Here is a 15,318-nt window from a genome sequence, read left to right as displayed (position 1 = left end):
CAGTTTAACTAAATGTTAATACATGTAGACATGCTGTAGAGTTTATGGTGCTCTGCTATGTACTCTGATCTCCTTGCTTGAGTATATCTGAACATACAAAAATGCAGTGCCTATCTTCACCCTGTAAAAAAGGATGGGTGGAGCTATAGTTGCATTCAGAGGGTCTGCTGCTATATTTGAGGCTTCAGCTGCAGATTAAAAGTTGATATGAAGCCATCTGACAGAAAGAACTACTACGTTGTGGTCTGCTACACTTCCAGCTGGCCTCCTCTGGTTGCTGCTTCTGAAAGCTCAGCAGCAGTGCTGCTTGGAGTGTGCCTCAGGAAATCACGTAACTGATACGCAGCACTGTTTAAGTTAAAGGTGTACAGCATAATGATCTGGCTTACATACATCATGAAATGATTACTACAGTGAGTTTAGTGAACACCCATCAACTCATATAGATACAAGCTAAAAGAAAATATATATTTTTCCTTATGATGACATAATATTTACTCTCTTAACAGTTTTCCTATATAGCATGCAGCAGCGTTAGTTATATTACTCATGTTGTACATTACATCCCTAGTACTTACTTATCTTATAACTGGAAGTTTGTACCTTTTGACCACCTTCATCACCATTCAAAGATATTACATTACTATTGACTATATTCCCCACACTCCATTTCATCCCCGTGTCTCATTTATTTTGTAGCTGGAAGTTTGTACCTCTTAATATGTTCCCCTAATTTCTGTGAAGGTTGAGAGACTTCAAATACTTATTGGCTATTTAGATTTATTTTCTGTTAAATATTTGTAGAAAAATTCTTTACCTACTCTACATTGTTTTTGCAGTTTTCTATCATGTATATTCTGAAGAACTCCTACAATAAAACCTATGTGTGTACGTATATATATCTATATATATATATATATACACACACACGTATATATATGTCTTGTGTCTGTCATATGTATTTCATGTATCCATTTAAACTCTCCCATTCTTTAGCTTATTTTTTCACCCTTGTTTTCATTTAAAAAAAATTACCCATTTTAATGCTGTTGCATGTTATTATCTTTTCTGTTTTGATTAACACTTTTTGTGCCTTTAATCTACCCTAAGGTCATAAGTTCTCCTATAAAACTTTATAAAAGCTTTATGGTACATTATCTACCTGCAGTTGTTTTTATGTGTGCTGTGAGCTAAGAGTTTCATCCCTTTTAGTTTTTTATGGATAAACAGTTATCCCTGCGCTATATATTGAAAAAGTATATTTCTTTTCTCACTACCATTTTTGTATTGCTGAGGGACTTTCAGATTCCCGTTGGAAAACCAAGAAAGAGAAGAGTGTTGAGATGAGAAAAGGGAATTTGGTGTCCTACGCCTGCAGCACAGTAGCAAGGTGACTGACTCCTCAGAAACCAAAGAGTAAGGATTGACCTGGCTTAGCCAGCCTGCTTCCACTTGTAAGCTAGTTTTTGTCATTCCCTTAATTTATCACCAAAACCATCAGCAAACTTTGTCAACCGCCATAATAAGTGTTAGTTTCATACTGTCCACTAGCCGGGGCAATAAACTAAGCCCATTTCTTAGAGAAAGGGTATCAGAGGGAGCTGGAGAAACTCAGAGAGCTCATGACAGGAAAGCCAGAGGTGATACGAGGGAGCAGGAGTTTTGAGCAAATGAGGCGAGAGGAAAACAAGGGTACTCAGTAAGCTCTGCCCCTGCCCAGGTCATCTTTGTGCATTCCCAGAAACTTTCCCAAAGTTTGGAACTGGATTTATTATTGTTAACCTAGAATATAGCTTGAGTAATTGTATTTGCATATTAAAGAAAAGGATGAAATCAGAAAGCTATACTTTGTCGTGGATATTTGGGTCACGAAAATGAGAGGCGACACGGCTGGGGTGGCGTGCTCGATGCTCCCTGGTTTCCTCTTAAGATTACGGGATCATGGATTGGGCAGGGAAGAGAAGAAATACGCATAGCAGATGCTGAAAACTCAAACACCTACAGAGGCAAACAGGTAATACTAATGAGGAAACTGAACCGGGACTAAGAAAGGCAGCGGCAGAGGCTTGATGAGAAATGGCTGGAAGGGAGGTAGCAGTTAGCTCTGAGGACTGTGGGTGGTTGCCTGGAGCGCAGAGGTCCCCTTCTAAAGCGGCAGCTGCAGCTCTTCTCCAACAGAGTGCTCCCATGGGGGAATGGACATGGTAATGGTAATGCAGACTTTTCTAGTGGAGCCAAGAATCGAGATTTTTTTTTTTTTTTTTTTTTTTTTTTTTGTGGTACGCGGGCCTCTCACTGATGTGGCCTCTCTTGTCGCGGAGCACAGGCTCCGGACGCGCAGGCTCGGCGGCCACGGCTCACGGGCCCAGCCGCTCCGCGGCACGTGGGATCTTCCCAGACCGGGGCACGAACCCGCGTCCCCTGCATCGGCAGGCGGACTCTCAACCACTGCGCCACCAGGGAAGCCCAAGAATCGAGATTTTTATGTGAACTATCTCAGTGATCAATTGCCAGTAACTGATTCAATTTTTTTTTTTTTAAAGGTAAGAAAAAAGAAAAGAACTATAGAAAACATCCTATGTGCCAAAGAAACACTTCTATCAGCTGGACTCCACCCCCAGTGCTCTGGTTTGTGTGCTTTGGACCAGAGCAAGCACGCTTCTTGATCGGACAGGCCCAGGTGAGGTTGAGTGAGAAGTGCTAGAAAGCCAGAAAAATGGCCAGACGTGACTGGGGGTCTGGAGGAGAATGAATGGACACTGAAACTGAACAGGGCTCGAACAATTCTGCTTTAGACTCGTTGTTTCAATCTAGCCAGCATGGCTATAGATTATTATGGAAATAAACTAAATGAATCAAGAAAGCAAATCAATTCTAACCATCTACAGTGCCACTCAGACAAATACTCGAGGAGAAAACAAATACTGGCCTGAAAGTAGAGTTACTGATCACTTACTAAATCTGAACACCTTCACACAATTCACCTTATCGGAGTATTTGTCCAGCAATAAACAGAATGCTTTTCTTGCAGGGATTCAACATGGTGTCATTTCTGCTGTCCATTATCAATGAAATTATTTCTCCCTAAAGAGCATCCAGAGATACCTTCTGGTTTAACTTGCGTCCCTTGTATCCTATGTTTCCCTCCAGCGCTGGCTGCCCTCACAACCAGCAGAAAATTTGAACTGGGTCAGCCAAGCACTTTATCAGAAGGAAGAAAACTCTTGCATTAGAGACTAAAACTCATTCTGCACAGAAACACATATGCACACACACTTACCCACAGATCCCTCCAAAGAAGTCTGCCTTATATAATTAAAGTAATGTGTGTCGAGCGTTAATTACAAAATTACCGTGCTCTTCTGAGTGCTGCACAATTATCAGGCAAGCGGCACAAATATCATCATGCCACAAGGCTGCCCTTCCTACACCATGAGCTTCAACAATTTATTTTCAGGCATTTGGCTGTCTATTAATTATGCATGTATCTCTATATGTTCATTTGCCTGAATGATTGGATATGTGCCATGTCATGAAGGTTATGAATGTGTGGGCATGAAATTCATAGACACCGGTCCCCAAATTTCCCTTACCATAGGCACCTGTATCAGTAAGCATCATATTGCAGCAAAGGGTTTGGGCTCCAGTCATTTAGAATAGCCACAGTGCTCAGGAATATATCTTTACTTATTAGTGTTTTTATCATGGGACGTAAGTACTTATCCATGACGTAAATCAGGAGCTTATAATCCCAGAATCATTTGACATAAACCAGACTGCCAGAAATATAATTAAAATTAGAAACAGAAAAACTATATGTTCTTGGAGCCCTACATGTTTACTATCAGATGCTTTGGTACTGTTTGTCCCAGGTGTTAGAATGACTGACACTCTGACAGCCTAAAAAAATTATTGGTGAGCTGATAAGATATTTGAAGTACTTCTCCACTGCCGAAGGATCCTGAATCTGCAAATTTCAATACAAACCAGATATATCTTCCTGGCCTATATCTAACCTTTCAGGGCTGTTTAACAATGAACTACAGATCCTCCTCGACTTATGATGGGGTTACAAACCCATCAACCCATCGTAAGTTGAAAATATCCATAAAATGCATTAATACATCTAACCTACCAAACATCGTAGCTTAGCCTACCCTACCTTTTACGTGCTCAGAACACTTCCCTGAGCCTACAGTTGGGCAAAATCATCTCACACATTTCCGTCGGGAGAAAGAGAATGACTATCTGACTGAGTACAGAACGGCTGTAACAGTTCACGCTCGTGACCCCGTGGCTGACACAGCTCACTGCTACTGCCCAGCCTCACGAGAGAGCATGGTACCTCGTACCACTAGCCCAGGAGAAGGTCAGAATGCAAAAGTTAAGTACAGTCTCTACTGAATGCATATCACTTTTGAACCATTGTAAAGGTAAAAAATCCTATCATAAATGGGGGCCATTTGTATTACTAAATAAGGATGTTTGGCATATTGGATTGGGTGACATCAAAGGAAACTATTAGTTATCTAGGAAATAATATACAAGAGTAAAAATGCAAGACAAATAATATAATTTTTAAAAAGGAGGAATATTTCAGTTTTTAAATGGCTCATGCATATTTGTCGTATAATCTAAAGCTGATAAATGATTATTGTTACTCAGGCATTTTTTGAACCCATTTGTCTAACAGGTTTCACATGTGCAAAACATCTTTGTAAGTAACTACAAAGAGGTGAAGGGAAGTTCCAGGCTCTTTTACTGATAAACCACATCAAGGGTTCTTAAACTTTAGTGTCCAGCAGAATCACCCAGAAGGCTTGTTAAACACCACAGATCTCAGGCCTCAATCCAGATATCTGATTCAGTAGGTACTGGGTGAAACCAGAGCTCAGGAATTAACATTTCCCACGAGGTCCCTGGTGTTGCAGCTGCTGCTGCTGGTCCAGAGAGCACACTTGGAGAATCAATGCTGTACACATAAGCTCCACTTTATCAGTGCTATAATCTCTGTTGTTTATGCTAGGAAAACAGTTGGCACTCAACAAGCAAATAATAAGTGACGAGTACTGTTGAAAGCCTTCAAAATGCCTACACACTTTTATTACAAAGAAATTTTAACATGACATCTCAGAGTAGAAAATCATCAGTATTTGGGGTACAAAAATAGCTCACAACAGGCTCAGATGCTTGCATTAAAGCAAAACACTGGTTCTGCCTTATTAACAAAATTTATTGCTACCAGATCTTTTTATTATAACGTTTTCAGCATTTTTTTTGAATTTTAAAGCACTTTTATTTTTTAACATCTTTATTGGAGTATAATTGCTTTAAAGTGGTATGGGAGTTTCTGCTGTATAACAAAGTGAATCAGCTATACATATACATATATCTCCATATCCCCTCCCTCTTGTGTCTCCATCCCACCCTCCCTATCCCACCCCTCTAGGTGGACACAAAACGCTGAGTTGATCTCCCTGTGATATGAGGCCGCTTCCCACTAGCTATCGGTTTTACATTTGGTAGTGTGTATATGTCCACGCCACTCTCTCACTTTGCCCCAGCTTACCCTTCCCCCTCCCTGTGTCCTCAAGTCCATTCTATAGTAGGTCTGTGTCTTTATTCCCATCCTGTCCCTAGGTTCTTCATGACAATTTTTTTTTTTCTTAGATTCCATACATGTGTGTTAACGTACGGTGTTTGTTTTTCTCTTTCTGACTTACTTCACTCTGTATGACACTCTCTAGGTTCATCCACCTCACTACAAATAACTCAATTTCATTTCTTTTTATGGCTGAGTGATATTCCATTGTATATATGTGCCACATCTTCTTTATTCATCTGTTGATGGACACTTAGGTTGCTTCCATGTCCTGGCTACTGTAAATAGAGCTACAATAAACATTGTGGTATATTACTCTTTTTGAATTATGGTTTTCTCAGGGTATATGCCCAGTAGTGGGATTGCTAGGTTGTATGGTAGTTCTACTGTTGTTTTTTAAGGAACCTCCATACTTTTCTCCATAGTGGCTGTATCAATTTACATTCCCACCAACAGTGCAAGAGGGTTCCTTTTTCTCCACACCCTCTCCAGCATTTATTGTTTGTAGATTCTTTGAGGATGGCCATTCTGACTGGTGTGAGGTGATACCTCATTGTAGTTTTGATTTGTATTTCTCTAATGATGAGTGATGTTGAGCATCCTTTCATGTATTTGTTGGCAATCTGTATATTGTCGTTGGAGAAATGTCTATTTAGGTCTTCTGTCTAACTTTGGATTGAGTTGTTTGGTTTTTTTAGTATTGAGCTGCATGAGCTGCTTGTATATTTTGGAGATTAATCCTTTGTCAGTTGCTTCATTTGCAAATATTTTCTCCCATGCTGAGGGTCTTTTCGTCTTGTTTATGGTTTCCTTTGCTGTGCAAAAGCTTTTAAGTTTCATTAGGCCCCATTTCTTTATTTTTGTTTTTATTTCCATTTCTGTAGGAAGTGGGTCAAAAAGGATCTTGCTGTGATTTATGTCATAGAGTGTTCTGCCTATGTTTTCCTCTAAGAGTTTGATAGTGTCTGGCCTTACATTTATGTCTTTAATCCATTTTGAGTTTATTTTTGTGTATGGTGTTAGAGAGTGTTCTAGTTTCATACTTTTACATGTAGCTGTCCAGTTTTCCCAGCACCATTTATTGAAGAGACTATCTTTTCTCCATCTATGTATAGTATCGTGTCATCTGCAAACAGTGACAGTCTTACTTCTTTTTCAATTTGTATTCCTTTTATTTCTTTTCCTTCTCTTATTGCCATGTCTAGGACTTCCAAAACTATGTTGAATAATAGTGGTGAGAGTGGACATCCTTGTCTTGTTCCTGATCTTAGAGGAAATGCTTTCACTTTTTCAACATTGAGAATGATGTTTTGCTGTGGGTTTGTCATATATGGTTTTTATTATGTTGAGGTAGGTTCCCTCTATGCCCACTTTCTGGAGAGTGTTTATCATAAATGGATGTTGAATTTTGTTGAAAGCTTTTTCTGCATCTATTGAGGTGATCATATGGTCTTTAATCTTCAATTTGTTAATATGGTGTATCACATTGATTGATTTGTGTATACTGAAGATTCCTTGCATTCCTGGGATAAACCCCACTTCATCATAGTGTATGATCCTTTTAATGTGCTCTTGGATTCTGTTTGCTAGTATTTTGTTGAGGATTTTTGCATCTATGTTCATCAGTGATATTGGCCTGTAGTTTTCTTATTTTGTGACATCTTTGGTTTTGGAATCAGAGTGATGGTGGCCTCATAGAATGAGTTTGGGAGTGTCCTCCCTCTGCTATATTTTGGTAGAGTTTGAGAAGGTTCGGTGTTAGCTCTTCTCTAAATGTTTGATAGAATTCACCTGTGAAGCCATCTGGTCCTGAGCTTTTGCCTGTTGGAAGCTTCTTAATCCCAGTTTCAATTTCAGTGCTTGTGATTGGTCTGTTTATATTTTCTATTTCTTCCTGGTTCAGTCTCAGAAGGTTCTGCTTTTCTAGGAATTTGTCCATTTCTTCCACATTGTCCATTATATTAGCATATAGTTGCTTGTAGTAATCTCTCATGATCCTTTGTATTTCTGCAGTGTCACTTGTTACTTCTCCTTTTTCATTTCTAATTCTATTGATTTGAGGCTTCTCCCCTTTTTTCTTGATGAATTTAGCTAATGGTTTATCAATTTTGTTTATCTTCTGAAAGAACCAGCTTTTAGTTTTATTGATCTTTGCTATCGTTTCCTTCATTTCCTTTTCATTTATATCTGATCAGATTTTTATTATTTCTTTCCTTCTGCTAACTTTGGTTTTTGGTTTTTTTTTTTTGTTCTTCTTTCTCTAATTGCTTTAGTTGTAAGTTTAGGTTGTTTACTTGAGATGTTTCTTGTTTCTTGAGGTAGGACTGTATAGCTATAAACTTCCCTCTTCGAACTGCTTTTGCTGCTACCCATAGGTTTTGGGTTGCTGTGTTTTGTCATTTGTTTCTAGATTTTTTTACTTCCTGTTTTATTTCTTTTGTGTTCTCTTGGTTATTTAGTAGCATACTGTTTAGTCTCCATGTGTTTGTATTTTTTACAGATATTTTCCTGTAATTGATATCTAGTCTTATAGCATTGTGGTCAGAAAAGATACTTGATATGATTTCAATTTTCTTAAATTTACCAAGGTTTGATTTGTGACCCAAGATATGATCTATCCTGGAGAATATTCCATGAGCACTTGAGAAGAAAGTGTATTCTGTTGTTTTGGGTGGAATGTCCTATAAATATCAAGTAAGTCCATCTTGTTTAATGTATCATTTAAATCTTGAGTTTCCTTATTTATTTTCATTTCGGATGATCTGTCCTTTCATGAAAGTCCCCTACTAAGATTGTGTTACTGTTGATTTCCAGTTTTATGGCTGTTAGCATTTGCCTTATGTATTGAGGTGCTCCTATGTTGGGTGCACATATATTTATAATTGTTCTATCTTCTTCTTGGATTGATCCCTTGATCATTATGCAGTGTCCTTCCTTGTCTCTTACAACATTCCTTATTTTAAAGTCCATTTTATCTGATATGAGTATTGCTACTCCAGCTTTCTTTTGATTTCCATTTGCATGGAATATCATTTTCCAAGCCCTCACTTTCAGTCTGTATGTGTCCCTAGGTCTGAGGTAGGCCTCTTGTAGACAGCATATATACATGCCTTGTTTTTGTATCCATTGAGCCAGTCTAAGTCTTTTGGTTGGAGTATTTAATCCATTTACATTTAAGGTAATTATCGATATGTATGTTCCTATTACCATATTCTTAATTGTTTTGGGTTTGTTATTGTAGGTCTTTTCCTTCTCTTGTGCTTCCTGTCTAGAGAAGTTCCTTTAGCATTTGTTGCTGAATGGTGGTGGTGGTGCTGACTTCTCTTAGCTTTTGCTCGTCTGTAAAGTTTATAATTTCTCCATCAAATCTGAATGAGATCCTTGCTGGGTAGAGTAATCTTGGTTGTAGGTTTTTCTCTTTCATCACTTTAAATCTGTCCTGTCATTCCCTTCTGGTTTGCAGAGTTTCTGCTGAAAGATCAGCTGTTAACCTTATGGGGATTCCCTTGTATGTTATTTGTTGCTTTTCCCTTGCTACTTTTAATATTTTTTCTTTGTATTTAATTTTTGATAGTTTGATTAATATGTGTCTTGGCATGTTTCTCCTTGGATTTATTCTGTATGGGATTCTCTGTGCTTCCCGGGCTTGACTGACTATTTCCTTTCCCATATTAGGGAAGTTTTCAAATATAACCTCTTCAAATATTTTCTCAATCCCTTTCTTTTTCTCTTCTTCTTCTGGGACCTCTATAATTCGAATGTTGGTGCGTTTAATGTTGTCCCAGAGGTCTCTGAGACTGTCCTCCATTCTTCTCATTCTTTATTCTCTGCAGTAGTTATTTCCACTATTTTACTTTCCAGGTCTTTTATCCTTTCTTCTGCCTCAGGTATTCTGCTGTTGATTCCTTCTAGAGAATTTTAAATTTCATTTATTGTCTTGCTCATCATTATTTGTTTGCTCTTTAGTTCTTCCAGGTCCTTGTTAAACGTTTATTGTATTTTCTCCATTCTACTTCCAAGATTTTGGATCATCTTTACTATCATTACTCTGAATTTTTTTTCAGGTAGACTGCCTATTTACTCTTCATTTCTTTGGTCTGGTGGTTTTTACCTTGCTCCTTCATCTGCTGTGTATTTCTCTGTCTTTTCATTTTGCTTAACTTACTGTGCTTGGGGTCTCCTTTTTGCAGGCTGCAGGTTTGTCTTTCCAGTTGTTTTTGTTGTCTGCCCCCAGTGGGTAAGGTTGGTTCAGTGGTTTGTGTATGCTTCCTGGTGGAGGGGACTGGTGCCTGTGTTCTGGTGGGTGGGGCTGGATCTTGTCTTTCTGGTGTGCAGGACTGCATCCAGTGGTAAAACACTTTTATTTTTAAAATGCTGAATCTACTGCTACTGTTGGAGGGTCTCCTACAGAGGTGGGGGTGACTGTGGCTCACCATGGAGACAAGGACACTGGCAGCAGAAGTTCTGGGAAGTACTTCTTGGCATGAGCCCTCCCAGAGTCCACCATTAGCCCCCATGTTTTCAGCATTTTTATGGATTTTGCCACATTTGATTTTTGCTCTCCATTTAACTTACATTTCAAGGATCTGCTTTTCCCACTCCAATTGGGGGAGGCACATTGAGATTCCTTGCAGAAACAATGCCACTGTTCTTATTTTTGTTATTTCCTTTTTTTTCTTCCCATTAGAATGATTTACTTTTGCCTGCAACTACAAATGACTTATTCCAAGTATCAAGCAAAATATAATTTTCCATCCCTGGAATAAGTTTCATCTGTGATTGGCAGAGGTTGCTGTTCTTCTGTGCCAGGCATTGTGTGAAGTCCTTTATGTGTATGTGTATTACTTATAGATAAATTTTTATTTTAGAAAAATTTTTATGTAAGTATAGTTGATTTACAATAAACTTTTAAATGCAACTATTATTTTGAAACTGCTTTATGTCTAATAAGAAAGTTTTCCACTGTCCATCATTTACAGACATAGAAGGGTGAAGTAGGCATATGAATGCTATATTTGCTGTGCCCTGGCTGAATCCACCTATTTTACAAAAGAGAAATCTGAAGTGATTTTTCTATAATCACAAAACTGGATGCATGGGATATTGAAGAAAGCAAAATATGACTAATAAATAGGAAAATAGGAAAATAGTCTAGAATCTATGTATTCTTCTTCCTAAAACAGTACCTTATTTTCCCCCTAACTGCTTCATCTAGTATGTTCAGAGATGTGGTTTTTACTCATCACCTACAAATGGAAATCATACTACTCATATGAACTTTAGGTAATTCTTTAAGAGTCCTGGTGGAAGCAGAGAAATGACAGGTGAGACAAGCCCACTGTGGTGGTTTGAAGTGCAGCAGAGGCTGGAGCTCTCTAAGCAAGAAATGGAACCAGGCACATTAACTCAAGACATGATCTCCAGGCAAATTACTGTAGATACTTGTTTCTACCTTTCCTCCTCCACTTCTTCGGTCCTCATTCCATTTGACGTTGTTGCACAGGCTATGACAAGCTGCTGGTTACACATGGGAGGGAGAAAGGTTACCCAAAAAAAAGAAAAAAGAAAAAATGGACAGCCTGGGAGGTTTATGTGAGGAAGGGTGATGTTTATTCAAACTACGGGAGATGTGGTAGGCAAAGTACTAAAGATGACCCCCTAAGACTGCCATCCCCTAATTATTCAACTACATGCTAATCTTGGCACTGTTGTGAAGTGACTTTGCAGATGAAATGAAGGTTGTGGGCTTTAAATGGGCAGGTTTTCAATGGGAAGATTCATATGACCCTGAAAATCAGAGAACTGTGTCCATCAGAAGGAGGATGAAGAGACAGTCAGAGAGACGTGGCAGAAGGAGGAGAGATTGCAAGTCCTTGATGGAGGAAAAGGGCCACAAACCAAGGAATGCAGTGGCCTCTAGCAGCTGAGGATGACTCCTAGCTAACAGCCAGCAGAGAAACAGAGACACCAGTCCTATATCTGCAAGGAACTGAATTCAGGCGAAAACATGAATGAGTTTTGAAGCAGATTCTTCACAGAATTTCCTGATCAGAACCCAGCCAGCTGACATCTCGATTTTGGTCTTGTGAACCTGGGAGTGGAGAAACCAGCTAAGCCAACCTGAACTTTTTACTGATAGAAATGTGTCATTCCAATAAACATGAGTTGCTGTACATTGCTAAGGTTGTGATAATTGGTTCCAGCAGCATAAAAAGCTAATATAGGAGGAATGAGTATGTGCTAGGACTGCACCAGGCCCATATTCTCCCTCAGTTCTCATCACATTCTGCAAATCCCTCACATTTTATCATAGTCTCTTAGTGTTAGAACTTCCTTGTGTTCATCTTTGTATCTCCTAGGTCTGGTTCAGCCTTTGGCACCTGAAAGTGATATAACATAAGCACTAAGATAGCACTTAATTTTTGCCACTTAACATGTATTAACACTAATGTTACTTAACATATATTAAATAATCCAAATCTCATGGGATCCCCTTTGCCGTAGGTATTATTACCATCCTCATTTTACACAGGAGAGGACTAAGGCATGGTGAGTTAATCCAGGTAGGCTAGCTGCACATCCCACGCTCAACACTACATTATGTTGCTATTTGCTAAGTGGATATACTGACACCCACAATCATCAAGGAATTTGGGCATTTGCCACCGTTGAAACTTCCCCTACCTGTTTGCTGTCACTCATTAGTTTCCAGCAATGCAATGCCTCCGAAATATAGCTCAAGAATCTGCCATAAATGATAAGCAAGCATCATATACCATCAGTGGAAAGATGTGTTTTTGAAATGTTAACTGCTGAATTATTTTAAGTCTCTCCAAAGTGCTCCAAAGCAATAGTCTGACTTTGCCCCTGTTTTCCCTGTGATTCCTCTGAAGTATTAAAGGATTCAGAAGTGTCAATCAGCATGAAAGGGAGTTTGGGAACCTGTTCTGTCTTCTGGGAGGAGGTATCTTACCTTCTAGTGTGCCCTGATAATAGGGCGTATGATGTATTCAGAGATGGAAATGAGTCAGTTCACAGATGTGGAATGTTGATGCTGCTTGCACCTGGATAAACTGTTTGAGGTATATTTTCTTGTCCCAATTTGCTTTTATTTCTGCCATCATAGAAGTTTCTCTGTCATCCCTGCCTAGGAAGATGTATTCGTAAGGGCAGAAAACGAAAGCAAAAAATTTCCTGCGGAGAATTACTGATTTGTATTATTCTAAGGGCTTATACAATATCTGAAAGGATTTAAGACAGGGTAAAGAAAAATAATTTTGTGGGAAGAACAGATGTGGATGAAAATAGCAGAAGGTTAGAAGGGTTTTCTCTTTGATTCACCTCGGGAGGCATTAGAATTATGGAGAAAAAGCGATCTCTGGGTCTGAGCATCAGGTACTGCAACCAAGAAGGTAATGCACCTGGAGGGGAGGGGCTATGGGGGATCATTGGGAGATGCATCTTAGCCAGCCCTTCTGTGGATGATTATACTCTAGGTGTGGCATAGGTACAATGGAGGGTTACTCCTCTGAATGCACGTTGTAGATGGTGACAGACTAGCAATTCTATGTTTAAATTTTTGAGGAACTGCTATGATATTTTCCACAGTGGTTATCCTATTTAACATTTATTTTCTTTTTTAACTTGATGTTTGCTTCCTCACTGGGCTGCAAGTTAAGACTTATATAGGCTGGCCATTCAAGCCCATGTCTCTAAAACTAGTTCACAATGACGGGCATACAGAAGCCACAGTAACATTTGTTGACTAAGTAAGTATATAAATTCCACATGTATAAACTATGACCTGTTTGACAAAACTGGAGACAACAGACTTCACAATTTTAAGCTATATTACAAAGCTGTAGTAATCAAAATGGTATAGTACGGCCATAAAAACAGACACATAGATCAAAGGAACAGAATCCAGAGTCTAGAAATAAACCCAGGCATATATCATCAGCTAGTATTTGACAAGGGAATCAAGAATACTCAGTGAGGAAAGGATGATCTCTCCAATAAATGATGTTGGGAAAACTGGATATTCACATGCAAAAGAATTAAACTGGACTGCTATCTTATACCACTCACAAAAATTAACTCAGATTAAAAATGTAAATGTAATGCCTGAGACTGTAAAACTCCTAGAAGACAACATAGGGAGAAAGCTTCTTGGCACTGGTCTTGGAAATTATTTTTTGAATATGACACCAAAAGCACAAACAACAAAAGCAAAAATCACGTGAGACTTTATCAAACTAAAAAGCTTCTGCATGACAAGAGATAATCAGCAAATGAAGGCACCTCAAAACAGTAGGACATATTTGTAAACCATATATCTTATAAGGAGTTAAGATCCAAAATTCATAAGGAACTTATACAACTCAATAGTAAAACAAACAATCTGATTAAAAATGGGCAAAGGACCAGAATAGGCATTTTTCTAAAGAAGACATGTAAATGGCCAACACGTGCATTTTAAAGATGCTCAACAACACTAGACGTCAGGGAAATGCAAATCAAAATCATAACGAGCTATCACCTCACACCTGTTAGAATGGCTGTGATACAAGAAACAAGAGATACCTCTGAAAACACGCCATCTAGTTTCTCTTATTTTCCAACATTCCTTTTCCCATTCCATTCACTTAATGCCTCAAAAATGAAATTAAGCCTTGATTCTTGTCTTTCCTTCACACCCCACATCCAAACCTTCAGCAGATTCTTGTTTTAACAGAAAAATATAATCCAGAATGTACTCACTTACCCTGACTTGGCCAAAGGTGCTTCTCACTGCAGGACACACACAGTGGACCAGGAGAAACAGGAAAGAAGCAATGCAGCGACTTCTGTATTGGCATCACTATGTTGCCAAAACTTTTGTCCGGACCTTGAAAACAAACAAACAAACAAATATTACAGGCCTAATCTGAGGGAGTGCAGCCCACTGTTCACTCACAGACCATAATGGAAGAAACTGCCTCTGTTGCCTGTGTGGCCTCCTTTGGTCCATTTCTTTGTTCCATTCTCCCTTCTTTCCTCTCCCCTACTTTCCCATTTTCTCTACTCACTCTTAATTTACTCTGCCTTTATGTTATCTTTCAGTTTATTACTTGAACTTTTATAAAACAGATATTAACTAAATCACATAATTTTGCATTTTTCTATTTAGATTCAATGTTCAGAAGTTTAAATAACTACGTTATTCTGTGTATTGTCCAAGATGCTTATATTTGGTAGCTAAACTGTTTCCTTTATATTTATTGCTTCCAAAAAGTTTCCCTAAATTTAGGTAAAATAAATGAAGAAGGACCCCTCAGTGAGCAGGAGACTGTCAAATATAAACTCCCTTACTGACATTTTCTTTTCCTTTTATTGGGGTAGGATATGACACAGGTATGAAAAGTAACAGTTGCCAAAGTGAACTAATGAGTATATTAATATTTATAAGGTGATCATTAAAGCATTAACTTTAATTTGAATGATAATGCTATGGGCAGACTTGCCACTGTATTCATTTCCATACTCAGACTTAATCCCTGTAAAAAAATTGTCCAAACCCAAGCCCCTCTTCAACTGAATATGATGAACAAAGAACTTTGCTAATCACTGCTGGAACATGATCTTGAACTGACTGCACTGTGGGAAGACAGTCTTGCTTTTAGATACTACTGTCATTGTTTGTTTAGTACCCAAGATATTAAAAAAAGAGAGAATTA

General features: G+C 38.5%; 1 pseudogene; it reads left to right on the top strand.

The window, feature by feature from the left end:
• The first annotated feature begins 207 nt into the window (after nucleotides 1-207).
• LOC131742769 (tyrosine--tRNA ligase, mitochondrial-like) overlaps nucleotides 208-15,318 on the top strand; it is a 109,649-nt pseudogene continuing 94,538 nt past the window's right edge.

This window comes from Kogia breviceps, chromosome 15 (assembly GCF_026419965.1).
Source record: "Kogia breviceps isolate mKogBre1 chromosome 15, mKogBre1 haplotype 1, whole genome shotgun sequence".
NCBI classification, from domain to species: Eukaryota; Metazoa; Chordata; class Mammalia; order Artiodactyla; family Physeteridae; genus Kogia; species Kogia breviceps.
The sequence above is the reverse complement of the archived record's forward strand: the minus strand, read 5'-3'. Positions and strand labels throughout refer to the sequence as shown.